This window comes from Saccoglossus kowalevskii, chromosome 13 (assembly GCF_978046115.1).
Source record: "Saccoglossus kowalevskii chromosome 13, keSacKowa6.1, whole genome shotgun sequence".
In the NCBI taxonomy this organism is placed as follows: domain Eukaryota; kingdom Metazoa; phylum Hemichordata; class Enteropneusta; family Harrimaniidae; genus Saccoglossus; species Saccoglossus kowalevskii.
This window is the reverse complement of record NC_140653.1, coordinates 1728024-1743997: the sequence shown is the minus strand read 5'-3', so window position 1 is coordinate 1743997 and position 15974 is coordinate 1728024. Positions and strand designations below refer to the sequence as shown.

The following is a 15974-nucleotide window of genomic DNA, read 5'->3' as shown; positions in this document are numbered from 1 at the left end:
TTCTGACGAATATTCAGCCTACTGTCAAACCATTGCAGAACACACCAGTTCCTGTTTGATCACTGAATTTAAGCTGCATCGGGCGTGGTTAGTACTTGCATGGGAGACCGGCTGAGAATACCACGTGCAGTAGGCTCATCAACTTTTTTATACCACATTACATACTAACTTTTACCCATGATTTTTTGCCTAGCCGTAGCATTAATTGACATCCAATTCCGACGTATATTCAGCCTACTGCCAAACCATTGCAGAATACACCAGTTCTCGTCAGATCACTGAAGTTAAGCTGCATTGGGCGTGGTTAGTACTTGCACGGGAGACCTGCTGGGAATGCCACGTGCAGTAGGCTTATCAACATTTTTATTCCACCGTACATACTATCTTTTTCCCTTTATTATTTGCCTAGCCGAAACATTAATTGAAATCCTATTCCGACGAATATTCAGCCTACTGCCAAACCATTGCAGAATACACCAGTTCTCGTCTGATCACTGAAGTTAAGCTAACCGGACATGGTTAGTACTTGCATGGGAGACCGACTGAGAATATCACGTGCAGTAGGCTTATCAACATTTTTATTCCACCATACATACTATCGTTTTCCCGTGATTTTTTGTCTAGCGGAAGCATTAATTGAAATCCAATTCCGACAAATATTCAGCCTACTGCCAAACCATTGCAGAATTCACCAGTTCTCGTCCGATCACTGAAGTTAAGCTGCATAGGGCGTGGTTAGCACTTACATGGGAGACCGGCTGGGAACACCACGTGCAGTAGGCTGATGAACATTTTTATTCCACCGTACATACTAACATTTTCCCGGGATTTTTTGCCTAGCCGAAGTATTAAATTACATCCAATTCCGACGAATATTCAGCCTACTGCCAAACCATTGCAGAATACACCAGTTCTCGTCCGTTCACTGAAGTTAAGCTGCATCGGGAATGGTTAGGACTTGCACGGGAGACTGGCTGGGAATACCACATGCAGTAGGCCCATCAACATTTTTATTCCACATTACATTCTAAATTTTTCCCATGCTTTTTTGCTTAGACGAAGCATTAAATGACATACAATTCGGACGAAAATTCTGCCTACTGCCAAACCATTGCAGAATACACCAGTTCTCGTCCGATCACTGAAGTTAAGCTGCATCGGGCATGGTTAGTACTTGCATGGGAGACCGGCTGGGAATACCACGTGCAGTAGGCTTATCAACATTTTTATTCCACCGTACATACCAAATTTTTCCCGGGATTTTTTGCCTAGCCAACGCGTTAAACCACAGGCAATTCTGACGAATATTCAGCCTACTGTCAAACCATTGCAGAACACACCAGTTCTCGTCCGATCACTGAATTTAAGCTGCATCGGGCGTGGTTAGTACTTGCATGGGAGACCGGCTGGGAATACCACGTGCAGTAGGCTCATCAACATTTTTATTCCACATTACATACTAACTTTTACCCATGATTTTTTGCCTAGCCGTAGCATTAAATGACATCCAATTCCGACGAATATTCAGCCTACTGCCAAACCATTGCAGAATACACCAGTTCTCATCCGATCGCCGAAGTTAAGCTGCATCGGGCGTGGTTAGTACTTGCATGGAAGACCTGCTGGGAATGCCACGTGCAGTAGGCTTATCAACATTTTTATTCCACCGTACATACTATCTTTTTCCCTTTATTGTTTGCCTAGCCGAAACATTAATTGAAATCCTATTCCGACCAATATTCAGCCTACTGCCAAACCATTGCAGAATACACCAGTTCTCGTCTGATCACTGAAGTTAAGCTAACCGGACGTGGTTAGTACTTGCATGGGAGACCGACTGAGAATATCACGTGCAGTAGGCTTATCAACATTTTTATTCCACCATACATACTATCGTTTTCCCGTGATTTTTTGTCTAGCGGAAGCATTAATTGAAATCCAATTCCGACAAATATTCAGCCTACTGCCAAACCATTGCAGAATTCACCAGTTCTCGTCCGATCACTGAAGTTAAGCTGCATAGGGCGTGGTTAGCACTTACATGGGAGACCGGCTGGGAACACCACGTGCAGTAGGCTGATGAACATTTTTATTCCACCGTACATACTAACATTTTCCCGGGATTTTTTGCCTAGCCGAAGTATTAAATTACATCCAATTCCGACGAATATTCAGCCTACTGCCAAACCATTGCAGAATACACCAGTTCTCGTCCGTTCACTGAAGTTAAGCTGCATCGGGAATGGTTAGGACTTGCACGGGAGACTGGCTGGGAATACCACATGCAGTAGGCCCATCAACATTTTTATTCCACATTAAATTCTAAATTTTTCCCATGCTTTTTTGCTTAGACGAAGCATTAAATGACATACAATTCGGACGAAAATTCTGCCTACTGCCAAACCATTGCAGAATACACCAGTTCTCGTCCGATCACTGAAGTTAAGCTGCATCGGGCATGGTTAGTACTTGCATGGGAGACCGGCTGGGAATACCACGTGCAGTAGGCTTATCAACATTTTTATTCCACCGTAAATACCAAATTTTTCCCGGGATTTTTTGCCTAGCCAACGCGTTAAACCACAGGCAATTCTGACGAATATTCAGCCTACTGTCAAACCATTGCAGAACACACCAGTTCTCGTCCGATCACTGAATTTAAGCTGCATCGGGCGTGGTTAGTACTTGCATGGGAGACCGGCTGGGAATACCACGTGCAGTAGGCTCATCAACATTTTTATTCACATTACATACTAACTTTTACCCATGATTTTTTGCCTAGCCGTAGCATTAAATGACATCCAATTCCGACGAATATTCAGCCTACTGCCAAACCATTGCAGAATACACCAGTTCTCATCCGATCGCCGAAGTTAAGCTGCATCGGGCGTGGTTAGTACTTGCATGGAAGACCTGCTGGGAATGCCACGTGCAGTAGGCTTATCAACATTTTTATTCCACCGCACATACTATCTTTTTCCCTTTATTATTTGCCTAGCCGAAACATTAATTGAAATCCTATTCCGACGAATATTCAGCCTACTGCCAAACCATTGCAGAATACACCAGTTCTCGTCTGATCACTGAAGTTAAGCTAACCGGACGTGGTTAGTACTTGCATGGGAGACCGACTGAGAATATCACGTGCAGTAGGCTTATCAACATTTTTATTCCACCATACATACTATCGTTTTCCCGTGATTTTTTGTCTAGCGGAAGCATTAATTGAAATCCAATTCCGACAAATATTCAGCCTACTGCCAAACCATTGCAGAATACACCAGTTCTTGTCCGATCACTGAAGTTAAGCTGCATAGGGCGTGGTTAGCACTTACATGGGAGACCGGCTGGGAACACCACGTGCAGTAGGCTGATGAACATTTTTATTCCACCGTACATACAAACATTTTCCCGGGATTTTTTGCCTAGCCGAAGTATTAAATTACATCCAATTCCGACGAATATTCAGCCTACTGCCAAACCATTGCAGAATACACCAGTTCTCGTCCGATCACTGAAGTTAAGCTGCATCGGGAATGGTTAGGACTTGCACGGGAGACTGGCTGGGAATACCACGTGCAGTAGGCCCATCAACATTTTTATTCCACATTACATTCTAAATTTTTCCCATGCTTTTTTGCTTAGACGAAGCATTAAATGACATACAATTCGGACGAAAATTCAGCCTACTGCCAAACCATTGCAGAATACACCAGTTCTCGTTCGATCACTGAAGTTAAGCTGCATTGGGCGTGGTTGCATGGGAGACCGGCCTGGAATACCATGTGATTAGGCTCATCAACATTTTTATTCCACCGTAGATACCAAATTTTTCCCGGGATTTTTTGCCTAGCCGAAGCGTTAAACGACATGCAATTCTGACGAATATTCAGCCTACTGTCAAACCATTGCAGAACACACCAGTTCCCGTTCGATCACTGAATTTAAGCTGCATCGGGCGTGGTTAGTACTTGCATGGGAGACCGGCTGAGAATACCACGTGCAGTAGGCTCATCAACTTTTTTATACCACATTACATACTTACTTTTACCCATGATTTTTTGCCTAGCCGTAGAAATAAATGACATCCAATTCCGACGAATATTCAGTCTACTGCCAAACCATTGCAGAATACACCAGTTCTCGTCCGATCTCTGAAGTTAAGCTGCATCGGCCGTGGTTAGTACTTGTATGGGAGACCTGCTGGGAATACCACGTGCAGTTGGCTGATGAACATTTTTATTCCACCGTACATACTATCTTTTTCCCGGGATTTTTTGCCTAGCCGAAGCATTAATTGAAATCCAATTCCGACAAATATTCAGCCTACTGCCAAACCATGCAGAATACACCAGTTCTCGTCCGATCACTGAAGTTAAGCTGCATCGGGCATGGTTAGAACTTGCACGGGAGACCGGCTGGGAATACCAAGTGCAGTAGGCCCATCAACATTTTTATTCCACATTACATTCTAAATTTTTCCCATGATTTTTTGCCTAGTCGAAGCATTAAATGACATACAATTCAGACGAATATTCAGCCTACAGCCAAACCATTGCAGAATACACCAGTTCTCGTCCGATCACTGAAGTTAAGCTGGATCGGGCGTGGTTGCATGGGAGACCGGCCTGGAATACCATGTGCGTTAGGCTCATCAACATTTTTATTCCACCATACATACCAAATTTTTCCCGGGATTTTTTGCCTAGCCGAAGCGTTAAACGACATGCAATTCTGACGAATATTCAGCCTACTGTCAAACCATTGCAGAACACACCAGTTCCCGTTCGATCACTGAATTTAAGCTGCATCGGGCGTTGTTAGTACTTGCATGGGAGACCGGCTGAGAATACCACGTGCAGTAGGCTCATCAACTTTTTTATACCACATTACATACTTACTTTTACCCATGATTTTTTGCCTAGCCGTAGCATTAAATGACATCCAATTCCGACGAATATTCAGCCTACTGCCAAACCATTGCAGAATACACCAGTTCTCGTCCGATCACTGAAGTTAAGCTGCATCGGGCGTGGTTAGTACTTGCATGGGAGACAGGCTGGGAATACCACGTGCATTAGGCTCATCAACATTTTTATTCCACCGTACATACTAACGTTTTCCCGGGATTGTTTGCCTTGCCGAAGTATTAAATTACATCAAATTCCGACGAATATTCAGTCTACTGCCAAACCATTGCAGAATACACCAGTTCTCGTCCGATCTCTGAAGTTAAGCTGCATCGGGCGTCGTTAGTACTTGTATGGGAGACCGGCTGGGAATACCACGTGCAGTAGGCTGATGAACATTTTTATTCCACCGTACATACTAACTTTTTCCCGGGATTTTTTGCCTAGCCGAAGCATTAATTGAAATCCAATTCCGACAAATATTCAGCCTACTGCCAAACCATTGCAGAATACACCAGTTCTTGTCCGATCACTGAAGTTAAGCTGCATTGGGCGTGGTTAGCACTTACACGGGAGACCGGCTGGGAATACCACGTGCAGTAGGCCCATCAACATTTTTATTCCACATTACATTCTAAATTTTTCCTATGATTTTTTGCCTAGACGAAGCATTAAATGACATACAATTCAGACGAATATTCAGCCTACTGCCAAACCATTGCAGAATACACCAGTTCTCGTCCGATCACTGAAGTTAAGCTGGATCGGGCGTGGTTGCATGGGAGACCGGCCTGGAATACCATGTGCGTTAGGCTCATCAACATTTTTATTCCACCGTACATACCAAATTTTTTCCGGGATTTTTTGCCTGGCCGAAGCGTTAAACGACATGCAATTCTGACGAATATTCAGACTACTGTCAAACCATTGCAGAACACACCAGTTCCCGTTCGATCACTGAATTTAAGCTGCATCGGGCGCTGTTAGTACTTGCATGGGAGACCGGCTGAGAATACCACGTGCAGTAGGCTCATCAACTTTTTTATACCACATTACATACCTAATTTTACCCATGATTTTTTGCCTAGCCGTAGCATTAAATGACATCCAATTCCGACGAATATTCAGCCTACTGCCAAACCATTGCAGAATACACCAGTTCTCGTCCGATCACTGAAGTTAAGCTGCATCGGGCGTGGTTAGTACTTGCATGGGAGACAGGCTGGGAATACCACGTGCAGTAGGCTGATGAACATTTTTATTCCACCGTGCATACTAAATTTTCCCCGGGATTTTTTGCCTAGCCGAAGCATTAATTGAAATCCAATTCCGACAAATATTCAGTCTACTGCCAAACCATTGCAGAATACACCAGTTCTCGTCCGATCTCTGAAGATAAGCTGCATCGGGCGTGGTTTGTACTTGCATGGGAGACCGGCTGGGAATACCACGTGCAGTAGGCTGATGAATATTTTTATTCCAACATACATACTATCATTTTCCCGTGTTTTTTGCCTAGACGAAGCATTAAATGACATACAATTCGGACGAATATTCAGCCTACTGCCTAACCATTGCAGAATACACCAGTTCTCGTCCGATCACTGAAGTTAAGCTGCATCGGGCGTGGTTAGTACTTGCATGGGAGACAGGCTGGGAATACCACGTGCATTAGCCTCATCAACATTTTTATTCCACCATACACACTAACGTTTTCCCGGGATTTTTTGCCTAGCCGTAGCAGTAAATGACATCCAATTCCGACGAATATTCAGCCTACTGCCAAACCATTGCAGAATACACCAGTTCTCTTCCGATCACTGAAGTTAAGCTTTATCGGGCATGGTTAGTACTTGCATGGGAGACCGGCTGGGAATACCACGTGCAGTAGGCCCATCAACATTTTTATTCCACATTACATTCTAAATTTTTCCCATGATTTTTTGCCTAGACGAAGCATTAAATGACATACAATTCAGACGAATATTCAGCCTACAGCCAAACCATTGCAGAATACACCAGTTCTCGTCCGATCACTGAAGTTAAGCTGGATCGGGCGTGGTTGCATGGGAGACCGGCCTGGAATACCATGTGCGTTAGGCTCATCAACATTTTTATTCCACCATACATACCAAATTTTTCCCGGGATTTTTTGCCTAGCCGAAGCGTTAAACGACATGCAATTCTGACGAATATTCAGCCTACTGTCAAACCATTGCAGAACACACCAGTTCCCGTTCGATCACTGAATTTAAGCTGCATCGGGCGTTGTTAGTACTTGCATGGGAGACCGGCTGAGAATACCACGTGCAGTAGGCTCATCAACTTTTTTATACCACATTACATACTTACTTTTACCCATGATTTTTTGCCTAGCCGTAGCATTAAATGACATCCAATTCCGACGAATATTCAGCCTACTGCCAAACCATTGCAGAATACACCAGTTCTCGTCCGATCACTGAAGTTAAGCTGCATCGGGCGTGGTTAGTACTTGCATGGGAGACAGGCTGGGAATACCACGTGCATTAGTCTCATCAACATTTTTATTCCACCGTACATACTAACGTTTTCCCGGGATTGTTTGCCTTGCCGAAGTATTAAATTACATCAAATTCCGACGAATATTCAGTCTACTGCCAAACCATTGCAGAATACACCAGTTCTCGTCCGATCTCTGAAGTTAAGCTGCATCGGGCGTCGTTAGTACTTGTATGGGAGACCGGCTGGGAATACCACGTGCAGTAGGCTGATGAACATTTTTATTCCACCGTACATACTAACTTTTTCCCGGGATTTTTTGCCTAGCCGAAGCATTAATTGAAATCCAATTCCGACAAATATTCAGCCTACTGCCAAACCATTGCAGAATACACCAGTTCTCGTCCGATCACTGAAGTTAAGCTGCATCGGGCATGGTTAGGACTTGCACGGGAGACCGGCTGGGAATACCACGTGCAGTAGGCCCATCAACATTTTTATTCCACATTACATTCTAAATTTTTCCTATGATTTTTTGCCTAGACGAAGCATTAAATGACATACAATTCAGACGAATATTCAGCCTACTGCCAAACCATTGCAGAATACACCAGTTCTCGTCCGATCACTGAAGTTAAGCTGGATCGGGCGTGGTTGCATGGGAGACCGGCCTGGAATACCATGTGCGTTAGGCTCATCAACATTTTTATTCCACCGTACATACCAAATTTTTCCCGGGATTTTTTGCCTGGCCGAAGCGTTAAACGACATGCAATTCTGACGAATATTCAGCCTACTGTCAAACCATTGCAGAACACACCAGTTCCCGTTCGATCACTGAATTTAAGCTGCATCGGGCGTTGTTAGTACTTGCATGGGAGACCGGCTGAGAATACCACGTGCAGTAGGCTCATCAACTTTTTTATACCACATTACATACCTAATTTTACCCATGATTTTTTGCCTAGCCGTAGCATTAAATGACATCCAATTCCGACGAATATTCAGCCTACTGCCAAACCATTGCAGAATACACCAGTTCTCGTCCGATCACTGAAGTTAAGCTGCATCGGGCGTGGTTAGTACTTGCATGGGAGACAGGCTGGGAATACCACGTGCAGTAGGCTGATGAACATTTTTATTCCACCGTGCATACTAAATTTTCCCCGGGATTTTTTGCCTAGCCGAAGCATTAATTGAAATCCAATTCCGACAAATATTCAGTCTACTGCCAAACCATTGCAGAATACACCAGTTCTCGTCCGATCTCTGAAGATAAGCTGCATCGGGCGTGGTTTGTACTTGCATGGGAGACCGGCTGGGAATACCACGTGCAGTAGGCTGATGAATATTTTTATTCCAACATACATACTATCATTTTCCCGTGTTTTTTGCCTAGACGAAGCATTAAATGACATACAATTCGGACGAATATTCAGCCTACTGCCTAACCATTGCAGAATACACCAGTTCTCGTCCGATCACTGAAGTTAAGCTGCATCGGGCGTGGTTAGTACTTGCATGGGAGACAGGCTGGGAATACCACGTGCATTAGCCTCATCAACATTTTTATTCCACCGTACACACTAACGTTTTCCCGGGATTTTTTGCCTAGCCGTAGCAGTAAATGACATCCAATTCCGACGAATATTCAGCCTACTGCCAAACCATTGCAGAATACACCAGTTCTCGTCCGATCACTGAAGTTAAGCTTTATCGGGCATGGTTAGTACTTGCATGGGAGAACGGCTGGGAATACCACGTGCAGTAGGCTGATGAACATTTTTATTCCACCGTACATACTAAATTTTTCCCGGGATTTTTTGCCTAGCCGAAGCATTAATTGAAATCCAATTCCGACAAATTTTCAGTCTACTGCCAAACCATTGCAGAATACACCAGTTCTCGTCCGATCTCTGAAGATAAGCTGCATCGGGCGTGGTTTGTACTTGCATGGGAGTCCGGCTGGGAATACCACGTGCAGTAGGCTGATGAATATTTTTATTCCACCATACATACTATCTTTTTCCCGTGTTTTTTGCCTAGACGAAGCATTAAATGACATACAATTCGGACGAATATTCAGCCAACTGCCAAACCATCGCAGAATACACCAGTTCTCGTCCGATCACTGAAGTTAAGCTACATCGGGCGTGGTTGCATTGGAGACCGGCCTGGAATATCATGTGCATTAGGCTCATCAACATTTTTATTCCACCGTACATACCAAATTTTTCCCGGGATTTTTTGCCTAGCCAAAGCGTTAAACGACATGCAATTCTGACGAATATTCCGCCTACTGTCAAACCATTGCAGAACACACCAGTTCCCGTTCGATCACTGAAGTTAAGCTGCATCGGGCGTGGTTAGTACTTGCATGGGAGACCGGCTGAGAATACCACGTGCAGTAGGCTCATCATCATTTTTATTCCACATTACATACTAACTTTTTCCCATGATTTTTTGCCTAGACGAATCATTAAATGACATACAATTCGGACAAATATTCAGCCTACTGCCTAACCATTGCAGAATACACCAGTTCTCGTCCGATCACTGAAGTTAAGCTGCATCGGGCGTGGTTAGTACTTGCATGGGATACAGGCTGGGAATACCACGTGCATTAGGCTCATCAACATTTTTATTCCACCGTACATACTAACGTTTTCCCGGGATTTTTTGCCGAGCCGTAGCAGTAAATGACATCCAATTCCGACGAATATTCAGCCTACTGCCAAACCATTGCAGAATACACCAGTTCTCGTCCGATCACTGAAGTTAAGCTTCATCGGGCGTGGTTGCATGTGAGACCGGCCTGGAATACCATGTGATTAGGCTCATCAACATATTTATTCCACCGTACATACCACATTTTTCCCGGGATTTTTTTGCCTAGCGGAAGCGTTAAACGACATGCAATTCTGACGAATATTCAGCCTACTGTCAAACCATTGCAGAACACACCAGTTCCCGTTCGATCACTGAATTTAAGCTGCATCGGGCGTTGTTAGTACTTGCATGGGAGACCGGCTGAGAATACCACGTGCAGTAGGCTCATCAACTTTTTTATACCACATTACATACTTACTTTTACCCATGATTTTTTGCCTAGCCGTAGCATTAAATGACATCCAATTCCGACGAATATTCAGCCTACTGCCAAACCATTGCAGAATACACCAGTTCTCGTCCGATCACTGAAGTTAAGCTGCATCGGGCGTGGTTAGTACTTGCATGGGAGACAGGCTGGGAATACCACGTGCATTAGGCTCATCAACATTTTTATTCCACCGTACATACTAACGTTTTCCCGGGATTGTTTGCCTTGCCGAAGTATTAAATTACATCAAATTCCGACGAATATTCAGTCTACTGCCAAACCATTGCAGAATACACCAGTTCTCGTCCGATCTCTGAAGTTAAGCTTTATCGGGCATGGTTAGTACTTGCATGGGAGACCGGCTGGGAATACCACGTGCAGTAGGCTGATGAACATTTTATTCCACCATACATACTATCTTTTTCCCCTGATTTTTTGCCTAGCCAAAGCATTAATTGAAATCCAATTCCGACAAATATTCAGCCTACTGCCAAACCATTGCAGAATACACCAGTTCTCGTCCGATCACTGAAGTTAAGCTGCATCGGGCGTGGTTAGTATTTGCATGGGAGACCGGCTGGGAATACCACGTGCAGAAGGCTGATGAACATTTTTATTCCACCATACATACTAACTTTTTCCCGGGATTTTTTGCCTAGCCGAAGTATTAAATTACATCCAATTCCAACGAATATTCAGCCTACTGCCAAACCATTGCAGAATACACCACTTCTCGTCCGATCACTGAAGTTAAGCTCCATCGGGCGTGGTTAGTACTTGCATGGGAGACCGGCTGGGAATAATATGTCCAGTAGGCTCATCAACATTTTTACTCCACCGTACTTACTAACTTTTTTCCATGATTTTTTGCCTAACCGAAGTACTAAATTACATCCAATTCCGACGAATATTTAGCTTACTGTCAAACCAATGTAGAATACACCAGTTCTCGTCCGATCACTGAAGTTAAGCTGTATCGGGCGTGGTTAGTACTTGCATGGGAGACCAGCTGGGAATACCACGTGCAGTAGGCTCATCAACATTTTTATTTCACATTGCATACTAAATTTTTCCCATGATTATTTGTCTAGCCGTAGCATTAAATGACATCCAATTCCGACGAGTATTCAGCCTACTGCCAAACCATTGCAGAATACACCAGTTCTCGTCCGATCACTGAAGTTAAGCTGCATCGGGCGTGGTTAGTACTTGCATGGTAGACCGGCTGGGAATACCACGTGCAGTAGGCTGATGAACATTTTTATTCCACCATACATACTATCTTTTTCCCGTGTTTTTTGCCTAGACGAAGCGTTAAATGACATACAATTCGGACGAATATTCAGCCTACTGCCAAACCATTGCAGAATACACAAGTTCTCGTCTGATCACTGAAGTTAAGCTGAATCAGGGGTGGTTGCATGGGAGACCGGCCTGGAGTATCATGTCATTAGGCTCATCAACATTTTTATTCCACTGCACATACCAAATTTTCCCCGGGATTTTTTGCCTAGCCGAAGCGTTAAACGACATGCAATTCTGACGAATATTCAGCCTACTGTCAAACCATTGAAGAACACACCAGTTCCCGTTTGATCACTGAAGTTAAGCTGCATCGGGCGTGGTTAGTACTTGCATGGGAGACATTGCTGGGAATACCACGTGCATTAGGCTCATCATCATTTTTATTCCACCATACATACTAACGTTTTCCCGGGATTTTTTGCCTAGCCGAAGTATTAAATTACATCCAATTCCGACGAATATTCAGCCTACTGCCAAACCATAGCAGAATACACCAGTTCTCGTCTGATCACTGAAGTTAAGCTGCATAGGACGTGGTTGGTACTTGCATGGGAGACCGGTTGGGAATACCACGTGCAGTAGGCTTATCAACATTTTCATTCCACCGTTCATACCAATTTTTTCCCGGGATTTTTTGCCTAACCGACGTATTAAATTACATCCAATTCCAACGAATATTCAGCCTACTGCCAAACCATTGCAGAGTACACAAGTTCTCGTCTGATCACTGAAGTTAAGCTGTATCGGGCGTGGTTAGTACTTGCATGGGAGACCAGCTGGGAATACCACGTGCAGTAGGCTCATCAACATTTTTATTTCACATTGCATACTAAATTTTTCCCATGATTATTTGTCTAGCCGTAGCATTAAATGACATCCAATTCCGACGAGTATTCAGCCTACTGCCAAACCATTGCAGAATACACCAGTTCTCGTCCGATCACTGAAGTTAAGCTGCATCGGGCGTGGTTAGTACTTGCATGGTAGACCGGCTGGGAATACCACGTGCAGTAGGCTGATGAACATTTTTATTCCACCATACATACTATCTTTTTCCCGTGTTTTTTGCCTAGACGAAGCGTTAAATGACATACAATTCGGACGAATATTCAGCCTACTGCCAAACCATTGCAGAATACACAAGTTCTCGTCTGATCACTGAAGTTAAGCTGAATCAGGGGTGGTTGCATGGGAGACCGGCCTGGAGTATCATGTCATTAGGCTCATCAACATTTTTATTCCACTGCACATACCAAATTTTCCCCGGGATTTTTTGCCTAGCCGAAGCGTTAAACGACATGCAATTCTGACGAATATTCAGCCTACTGTCAAACCATTGAAGAACACACCAGTTCCCGTTTGATCACTGAAGTTAAGCTGCATCGGGCGTGGTTAGTACTTGCATGGGAGACATTGCTGGGAATACCACGTGCATTAGGCTCATCATCATTTTTATTCCACCATACATACTAACGTTTTCCCGGGATTTTTTGCCTAGCCGAAGTATTAAATTACATCCAATTCCGACGAATATTCAGCCTACTGCCAAACCATAGCAGAATACACCAGTTCTCGTCTGATCACTGAAGTTAAGCTGCATAGGACGTGGTTGGTACTTGCATGGGAGACCGGTTGGGAATACCACGTGCAGTAGGCTTATCAACATTTTCATTCCACCGTTCATACCAATTTTTTCCCGGGATTTTTTGCCTAACCGACGTATTAAATTACATCCAATTCCAACGAATATTCAGCCTACTGCCAAACCATTGCAGAGTACACAAGTTCTCGTCTGATCACTGAAGTTAAGCTGTATCGGGCGTGGTTAGTACTTGCATGGGAGACCAGCTGGGAATACCACGTGCAGTAGGCTCATCAACATTTTTATTTCACATTGCATACTAAATTTTTCCCATGATTATTTGTCTAGCCGTAGCATTAAATGACATCCAATTCCGACGAGTATTCAGCCTACTGCCAAACCATTGCAGAATACACCAGTTCTCGTCCGATCACTGAAGTTAAGCTGCATCGGGCGTGGTTAGTACTTGCATGGTAGACCGGCTGGGAATACCACGTGCAGTAGGCTGATGAACATTTTTATTCCACCATACATACTATCTAGTCCCGTGTTTGTTGCCTAGACGAAGTGTTAAATGACATACAATTCGGACGAATATTCAGCCTACTGCCAAACCATTGCAGAATACACCAGTTCTCGTCTGATCACTGAAGTTAAGCTGCATCAGGGGTGGTTGCATGGGAGACCGGCCTGGAGTATCATGTCATTAGGCTCATCAACATTTTTATTCCACTGCACATACCAAATTTTCCCCGGGATTTTTTGCCTAGCCGAAGCGTTAAACGACATGCAATTCTGACGAATATTCAGCCTACTGTCAAACCATTGAAGAACACACCAGTTCCCGTTTGATCACTGAAGTTAAGCTGCATCGGGCGTGGTTAGTACTTGCATGGGAGACCGGCTGAGAATACCACGTGCAGTAGGCTCATCAACTTTTTTATTCCACATTATATACTAACTTTTACCCATGATTTTTTGCCTAGCCGTAGCATTAAATGACATCCAATTCCGACGAATATTCAGCCTACTGCCAAACCATTGCAGAATACACCAGTTCTCGTCCGATCACTGAAGTTAAGCTGCATCGGGCGTGGTTAGTACTTGCATGGGAGACATTGCTGCGAATACCACGTGCATTAGGCTCATCATCATTTTTATTCCACCGTACATACGAACGTTTTCCCGGGATTTTTTGCCTAGCCGAAGTATTAAATTACATCCAATTCCGACGAATATTCAGCCTACTGCCAAACCATAGCAGAATACACCAGTTCTCGTCCGATCACTGAAGTTAAGCTGCATAGGACGTGGTTAGTACTTGCATGGGAGACCGGTTGGGAATACCACGTGCAGTAGGCTTATCAACATTTTCATTCCACCGTTCATACCAATTTTTTCCCGGGATTTTTTGCCTAACCGACGTATTAAATTACATCCAATTCCGACGAATATTCAGCCTACTGCCAAACCTTTGCAGAGTACACAAGTTCTCGTCCGATCACTGAAGTTAAGCTATATCGGGCGTGTTTAGTACTTGCATGGGAGACCCGCTGGGAATACCACGTGCAGTAGGCTCATCAACATTTTTATTTCACATTGCATACTAAATTTTCCCATGATTATTTGTCTAGCCGTAGCATTAAATGACATCCAATTCCGACGAGTATTCAGCCTACTGCCAAACCATTGCAGAATACACCAGTTCTCGTCCGATCACTGAAGTTAGGCTGCATCTGGCGTGGTTAGTACTTGCATGGAAGACCGGCTGGGAATACCACGTGCAGTAGGCTGATGAACATTTTTATTCCACCATACATACTATCTTTTTCCCGTGTTTTTTGCCTAGACGAAGCGTTAAATGACATACAATTCGGACGAATATTCAGCCTACTGCCAAACCATTGCAGAATATACCAGTTCTCGTCCGATAACTGAAGTTAAGCTGCATCGGGCGTGGTTGCATGGGAGACCGGCCTGGAATATCATGTGCATTAGGCTCATCAACATTTTTATTCCACCGTACATACCAAATTTTTCCCGGGATTTTTTGCCTAGCCGAAGCGTTAAACGACGTGCAATTCTGACGAATATTCAGCCTACTGTCAAACCATTGCAGAACACACCAGTTCCCATTCGATCACTGAAGTTAAGCTGCATTGGGCGTGGTTAGTACTTGCATGGGAGACCGGCTGAGAATACCACGTGCAGTAGGCTCATCAACTTTTTTATTCCACATTATATACTAACTTTTACCCATGATTTTTTGCCTAGCCGTAGCATTAAATGACATCCAATTCCGACGAATATTCAGCCTACTGCTAAACCATTGCAGAATACACCAGTTCTCGTCCGATCACTGAAGTTAAGCCGCATCGGCCATGGTTAGGACTTGCACGGGAGAACGGCTGGGAATACCGCGTGCAGTAGGCTCATCAAAATTTTTATTCCACATTACATACTAACTTTTACCCATGATTTTTTGCCTAGCCGTAGCATTAAATGACATCCAATTCCGACGAATATTCAGCCTACTGCCAAACCATTGCAGAATACACCAGTTCTCATCCGATTACTGAAGTTAAGCTGCATCAGG

General features: G+C 44.0%; 1 non-coding gene and 59 pseudogenes across 1 annotated transcript; all 60 read left to right on the top strand.

Moving 5' to 3' along the window:
* Nucleotides 1-16: 16 nt before the first annotated feature.
* LOC146734879 (5S ribosomal RNA) lies at nt 17-136 on the top strand (annotated as a pseudogene).
* Nucleotides 137-232: 96 nt separating this feature from the next.
* LOC146734878 (5S ribosomal RNA) lies at nt 233-352 on the top strand (annotated as a pseudogene).
* Nucleotides 353-448: 96 nt separating this feature from the next.
* LOC146734877 (5S ribosomal RNA) lies at nt 449-567 on the top strand (annotated as a pseudogene).
* Nucleotides 568-663: 96 nt separating this feature from the next.
* Nucleotides 664-783, top strand: LOC146734876 (5S ribosomal RNA; annotated as a pseudogene).
* A 312-nt stretch (nt 784-1095) lies between these two features.
* LOC146734875 (5S ribosomal RNA) lies at nt 1096-1215 on the top strand (annotated as a pseudogene).
* A 96-nt stretch (nt 1216-1311) lies between these two features.
* On the top strand, nt 1312-1431 carry LOC146734874 (5S ribosomal RNA; annotated as a pseudogene).
* Nucleotides 1432-1527: 96 nt separating this feature from the next.
* Nucleotides 1528-1647, top strand: LOC146734873 (5S ribosomal RNA; annotated as a pseudogene).
* A 96-nt stretch (nt 1648-1743) lies between these two features.
* On the top strand, nt 1744-1862 carry LOC146734872 (5S ribosomal RNA; annotated as a pseudogene).
* Nucleotides 1863-1958: 96 nt separating this feature from the next.
* Nucleotides 1959-2078, top strand: LOC146734871 (5S ribosomal RNA; annotated as a pseudogene).
* A 312-nt stretch (nt 2079-2390) lies between these two features.
* Nucleotides 2391-2510, top strand: LOC146734870 (5S ribosomal RNA; annotated as a pseudogene).
* A 96-nt stretch (nt 2511-2606) lies between these two features.
* Nucleotides 2607-2726, top strand: LOC146734869 (5S ribosomal RNA; annotated as a pseudogene).
* A 95-nt stretch (nt 2727-2821) lies between these two features.
* LOC146734868 (5S ribosomal RNA) lies at nt 2822-2941 on the top strand (annotated as a pseudogene).
* Nucleotides 2942-3037: 96 nt separating this feature from the next.
* Nucleotides 3038-3156, top strand: LOC146734867 (5S ribosomal RNA; annotated as a pseudogene).
* Nucleotides 3157-3252: 96 nt separating this feature from the next.
* On the top strand, nt 3253-3372 carry LOC146734866 (5S ribosomal RNA; annotated as a pseudogene).
* A 96-nt stretch (nt 3373-3468) lies between these two features.
* On the top strand, nt 3469-3588 carry LOC146734865 (5S ribosomal RNA; annotated as a pseudogene).
* Nucleotides 3589-3892: 304 nt separating this feature from the next.
* LOC146734864 (5S ribosomal RNA) lies at nt 3893-4012 on the top strand (annotated as a pseudogene).
* A 96-nt stretch (nt 4013-4108) lies between these two features.
* LOC146734863 (5S ribosomal RNA) lies at nt 4109-4228 on the top strand (annotated as a pseudogene).
* A 96-nt stretch (nt 4229-4324) lies between these two features.
* Nucleotides 4325-4443, top strand: LOC146734862 (5S ribosomal RNA; annotated as a pseudogene).
* Nucleotides 4444-4748: 305 nt separating this feature from the next.
* On the top strand, nt 4749-4868 carry LOC146734861 (5S ribosomal RNA; annotated as a pseudogene).
* A 96-nt stretch (nt 4869-4964) lies between these two features.
* On the top strand, nt 4965-5084 carry LOC146734860 (5S ribosomal RNA; annotated as a pseudogene).
* A 96-nt stretch (nt 5085-5180) lies between these two features.
* On the top strand, nt 5181-5300 carry LOC146734859 (5S ribosomal RNA; annotated as a pseudogene).
* A 96-nt stretch (nt 5301-5396) lies between these two features.
* Nucleotides 5397-5516, top strand: LOC146734858 (5S ribosomal RNA; annotated as a pseudogene).
* Nucleotides 5517-5821: 305 nt separating this feature from the next.
* LOC146734857 (5S ribosomal RNA) lies at nt 5822-5941 on the top strand (annotated as a pseudogene).
* A 96-nt stretch (nt 5942-6037) lies between these two features.
* On the top strand, nt 6038-6157 carry LOC146734856 (5S ribosomal RNA; annotated as a pseudogene).
* A 96-nt stretch (nt 6158-6253) lies between these two features.
* Nucleotides 6254-6373, top strand: LOC146734855 (5S ribosomal RNA; annotated as a pseudogene).
* A 95-nt stretch (nt 6374-6468) lies between these two features.
* On the top strand, nt 6469-6588 carry LOC146734854 (5S ribosomal RNA; annotated as a pseudogene).
* A 96-nt stretch (nt 6589-6684) lies between these two features.
* LOC146734853 (5S ribosomal RNA) lies at nt 6685-6804 on the top strand (annotated as a pseudogene).
* A 305-nt stretch (nt 6805-7109) lies between these two features.
* On the top strand, nt 7110-7229 carry LOC146734852 (5S ribosomal RNA; annotated as a pseudogene).
* A 96-nt stretch (nt 7230-7325) lies between these two features.
* Nucleotides 7326-7445, top strand: LOC146734851 (5S ribosomal RNA; annotated as a pseudogene).
* A 96-nt stretch (nt 7446-7541) lies between these two features.
* LOC146734850 (5S ribosomal RNA) lies at nt 7542-7661 on the top strand (annotated as a pseudogene).
* Nucleotides 7662-7757: 96 nt separating this feature from the next.
* Nucleotides 7758-7877, top strand: LOC146734849 (5S ribosomal RNA; annotated as a pseudogene).
* Nucleotides 7878-8182: 305 nt separating this feature from the next.
* Nucleotides 8183-8302, top strand: LOC146734848 (5S ribosomal RNA; annotated as a pseudogene).
* Nucleotides 8303-8398: 96 nt separating this feature from the next.
* On the top strand, nt 8399-8518 carry LOC146734847 (5S ribosomal RNA; annotated as a pseudogene).
* A 96-nt stretch (nt 8519-8614) lies between these two features.
* LOC146734846 (5S ribosomal RNA) lies at nt 8615-8734 on the top strand (annotated as a pseudogene).
* A 95-nt stretch (nt 8735-8829) lies between these two features.
* LOC146734845 (5S ribosomal RNA) lies at nt 8830-8949 on the top strand (annotated as a pseudogene).
* Nucleotides 8950-9045: 96 nt separating this feature from the next.
* On the top strand, nt 9046-9165 carry LOC146734844 (5S ribosomal RNA; annotated as a pseudogene).
* Nucleotides 9166-9261: 96 nt separating this feature from the next.
* On the top strand, nt 9262-9381 carry LOC146734843 (5S ribosomal RNA; annotated as a pseudogene).
* A 304-nt stretch (nt 9382-9685) lies between these two features.
* On the top strand, nt 9686-9805 carry LOC146734842 (5S ribosomal RNA; annotated as a pseudogene).
* Nucleotides 9806-9901: 96 nt separating this feature from the next.
* On the top strand, nt 9902-10021 carry LOC146734841 (5S ribosomal RNA; annotated as a pseudogene).
* Nucleotides 10022-10326: 305 nt separating this feature from the next.
* Nucleotides 10327-10446, top strand: LOC146734840 (5S ribosomal RNA; annotated as a pseudogene).
* A 96-nt stretch (nt 10447-10542) lies between these two features.
* Nucleotides 10543-10662, top strand: LOC146734839 (5S ribosomal RNA; annotated as a pseudogene).
* A 96-nt stretch (nt 10663-10758) lies between these two features.
* Nucleotides 10759-10878, top strand: LOC146734838 (5S ribosomal RNA; annotated as a pseudogene).
* A 95-nt stretch (nt 10879-10973) lies between these two features.
* On the top strand, nt 10974-11093 carry LOC146734837 (5S ribosomal RNA; annotated as a pseudogene).
* Nucleotides 11094-11189: 96 nt separating this feature from the next.
* LOC146734836 (5S ribosomal RNA) lies at nt 11190-11309 on the top strand (annotated as a pseudogene).
* Nucleotides 11310-11405: 96 nt separating this feature from the next.
* Nucleotides 11406-11525, top strand: LOC146734835 (5S ribosomal RNA; annotated as a pseudogene).
* Nucleotides 11526-11621: 96 nt separating this feature from the next.
* LOC146734834 (5S ribosomal RNA) lies at nt 11622-11741 on the top strand (annotated as a pseudogene).
* Nucleotides 11742-12044: 303 nt separating this feature from the next.
* On the top strand, nt 12045-12165 carry LOC146734833 (5S ribosomal RNA; annotated as a pseudogene).
* Nucleotides 12166-12261: 96 nt separating this feature from the next.
* Nucleotides 12262-12381, top strand: LOC146734832 (5S ribosomal RNA; annotated as a pseudogene).
* Nucleotides 12382-12477: 96 nt separating this feature from the next.
* Nucleotides 12478-12597, top strand: LOC146734831 (5S ribosomal RNA; annotated as a pseudogene).
* A 96-nt stretch (nt 12598-12693) lies between these two features.
* Nucleotides 12694-12813, top strand: LOC146734830 (5S ribosomal RNA; annotated as a pseudogene).
* A 303-nt stretch (nt 12814-13116) lies between these two features.
* On the top strand, nt 13117-13237 carry LOC146734829 (5S ribosomal RNA; annotated as a pseudogene).
* Nucleotides 13238-13333: 96 nt separating this feature from the next.
* On the top strand, nt 13334-13453 carry LOC146734828 (5S ribosomal RNA; annotated as a pseudogene).
* A 96-nt stretch (nt 13454-13549) lies between these two features.
* LOC146734827 (5S ribosomal RNA) lies at nt 13550-13669 on the top strand (annotated as a pseudogene).
* Nucleotides 13670-13765: 96 nt separating this feature from the next.
* LOC146734826 (5S ribosomal RNA) lies at nt 13766-13885 on the top strand (annotated as a pseudogene).
* A 302-nt stretch (nt 13886-14187) lies between these two features.
* Nucleotides 14188-14307, top strand: LOC146734825 (5S ribosomal RNA; annotated as a pseudogene).
* Nucleotides 14308-14403: 96 nt separating this feature from the next.
* LOC146734824 (5S ribosomal RNA) lies at nt 14404-14524 on the top strand (annotated as a pseudogene).
* A 96-nt stretch (nt 14525-14620) lies between these two features.
* On the top strand, nt 14621-14740 carry LOC146734823 (5S ribosomal RNA; annotated as a pseudogene).
* Nucleotides 14741-14836: 96 nt separating this feature from the next.
* Nucleotides 14837-14956, top strand: LOC146734822 (5S ribosomal RNA; annotated as a pseudogene).
* Nucleotides 14957-15051: 95 nt separating this feature from the next.
* Nucleotides 15052-15171, top strand: LOC146734821 (5S ribosomal RNA; annotated as a pseudogene).
* A 304-nt stretch (nt 15172-15475) lies between these two features.
* LOC146734820 (5S ribosomal RNA) lies at nt 15476-15595 on the top strand. The gene has a single exon (XR_014931442.1). It is a non-coding gene; the product is annotated as a 5S ribosomal RNA (ribosomal RNA).
* The last annotated feature ends 379 nt before the right edge of the window (nt 15596-15974 follow it).